We start from the raw sequence: 2,936 nt of genomic DNA, 5'->3' as shown, positions 1-2,936 counted from the left end.
AGATATTATTAAGGAAAGCTAGAGTTGTAATAGGAAGTGTTGTATGAAATATCACGGGATGAGGTAGAAACCTCCCCGGACTCTGTAAACTTGTGTATTACGAATCCCTCGGCTCCAACTTGTATATAAGGGGGAGTCGAGGGACGAAGAGATCATCGAATCATTGTTGAGTAAACCCTAGTTTTATTTCATCGAGTACTTTTCGGCTGATAACCTTCGAGATCTACTTGCCCTCTACATAACACGAAACCCTAGTCTACTATTCGTAGGCATTGACAAGTTAATACCTTGTCAATTGGCGCCGTCTGTGGGATTTAGAGGAGACAAGGAGCTGATCTCGATGGCACGTGCAGAATCGTCGACTTCATCGGCAGCAAGCAACATCATGGATAGAGGTAAACAGATCGAAACTGGTCTCGTTGATTTTGTGCCTCACCCGCCCTCCAGTTTGGATGCATATACATATCCGGAGGAGCCCATGGAGATGACGTTCGGGAGGTTCCACTTTCGCGTCGGGAAGGAAGGAAGTTATCGTATCGAAGTTCCGACCTTCCCGAGGTTTCTTGTGGAGCATACGGAATCTTCGAGCTCGGCGTCATCGATCGAGTCAGGCGACGAGGAAACATCTTCGCCACGCTTCGTCGGCATCAACGCAAGCGAAACACTCGCCAAGATCTTCAGTGACATGTCTTTCGAGTCGTCTGCAGACTCCTATATAAGCAGCGATTCTGAAAGCATCGACAGCTTCGACTTCATCGACAAATCTATCAACATTGGAAAGGTCTTCACCAATCTCTATGATGGTGTCACCGAATCCAGCAAGGCGCAGAATTCAAAATATCATCAAGTCTACGTCATCGGAGAAGCAAGTCGGGACCAGGACGAAACGTCGGAGGCTTTCGACGATTTGGGAAACCCATACGTTGATCCCTCTGACTTAAGGCGAGGATTGGGCAACAAATACGTTGGGCCTACACCACGTACGAGGATCCAGCTGCCGCAAACAGCGTGGGACAGAGCTGCGAGAGCTATGGATGGCTCAGAACCAATGACGACAACCGCCACGGTCGAAGAGCTGCAGGCATACCAATATAGACTTGCTCGAGCTGGAAGGGAGTTAGAAAAACAAACAGAAGCTCTAAACAGAAGGAAGGAAGCAGCCTCTGCATCAAGCAGGCGAAGGGCAGACCTCAGTCGACATTCAGGAACCTCGGGAGATAGTCACAGAGAAGCTCGGAACAGGGCAAGATCAAGGTTGCAGAACATACCTGAAGCAGAAAGAGAAAATCTAGTGCAAAACCTCGACATGTCCTTTATGTCGATAGACACAAGGGGAAATATTATTCCTAAAACACCGGAAGCTGGATACATGGCGACACAAGCTTATATCCTCGCATCCAGGCCACCTCCTGGAGATCCAAGGGAAGCACTGTACAACATGGCCATGGCAGGTGTTGGAGCCATGGGAACAGCGTTTGCATCAACACCTCCTGAAGGATCAGCAAGGCAAAATAGTCCACGACCTGCGGTTGCAGCAACAGCTCCCGAAAGAACAGGCGACGCAAGGGACGCAGAAACCCAGGCAAGGGTAGACAGGGCGCGACAACAGAGAAGGGAACATCGACACTCGCCAGACCTAGCTGAGGAGGACATGTGCGGGCTACCGTGTTTTACCAGAAGGATCCGAAAAACTCGGGTACCCTCTGGGTTTAAACTACCCGACAATTTCAAAAAATTCGACGGACTGCAGGATCCCGAGGATTGGTTGGTAGATTACCTCGAGACAGTAAAACTCATCGGTGGTACAAGGGCGACGGCAATGCAGAGCATTCAGGTGCACTTGAGTGGAGCCGCAAGATCCTGGATAAAGAAGCTTCCAGCAGGTTCCATCGACAACTGGACTGACTTTGAGGAGATATTCATCAAGAATTTCCGGTCCACCTGCAAGAAACCTGCAACACTTGAGGAATTGAGATCATGTCGACAAAAACATGATGAATCAATGAGGAAGTATATCCAAAGATGGAATATTATCAAAAACTCGGCAGAAAACATATCTGACGAGAGAGCCATAGACGCGTTCGTTGCAGGAGTTCGGCGAGGAGATTTCGTGGAGGATCTGGGAAGAACTAACCCAAGAACAGTGTCAGCACTAATGGAAATAGCAAACAAGTGGGCAGATGGTGAAGACGCTGTGCACAATAAGCGACACAGATCACCAGAGGACGACCGCAGCCGAAACTATCAAGGCAGGCGACGATTTTCTCGATTTTCGAGTTATGATTCACCTGGTCAAATTTCGGCTGGGTTTCGGTCAGGCGCTGGAGGAAGCAACAGAGACAGCTACCAACGGAGCAACGAGCAGCGAAGCGATAACAGGGATGATCCACGAAATAATAGACCAAACAATGGACCTAGAAGGCCCTTTGTGACCACTGAAGATATGATGAACGGTCCATGCCAGATGCACTTCTTCACCGACAGTAATGGAGTAAGGCAGTCGGGACATTTGCAGAAGGACTGTCGAAATTTTCAAGCAATGGCGAGGTTTGCCGCGCAAGCCCACGCCCAAGCAGCAAGTCGAAACCATCAAGGACCTAGGAGCGAAATCCACCTACCACCCCCTCCCGCAGTTACAGAAGAAAATCGGCACCAGCTTAGAATTGCGGCAGCACCAGCACCACCACCATATATCGACCCCAACTCACATGGAGCGGTCTCGATGATTCAGAAAGGAAGGCCATCCAATAGAGCTCAGAAGGTAATCTCGCGACAGGTGTTCATGGCAGAGAAGATGCCTCCACCAACAGTCGAGTATCTCAATTGGTCAGGACAGGACATCGGTTTCACAATAGCGGATCACCCCCAGCAAGTTCCTCGACTGTGGGCAAGCAAGACTTATTCTGCCCGCAGTAATAGCAGGATTCGATGTGTCC

Source organism: Lolium perenne, chromosome 7 (assembly GCF_019359855.2).
Source record: "Lolium perenne isolate Kyuss_39 chromosome 7, Kyuss_2.0, whole genome shotgun sequence".
Taxonomy (NCBI): Eukaryota; Viridiplantae; Streptophyta; class Magnoliopsida; order Poales; family Poaceae; genus Lolium; species Lolium perenne.
Note: the sequence above shows the minus strand (reverse complement) of the source record.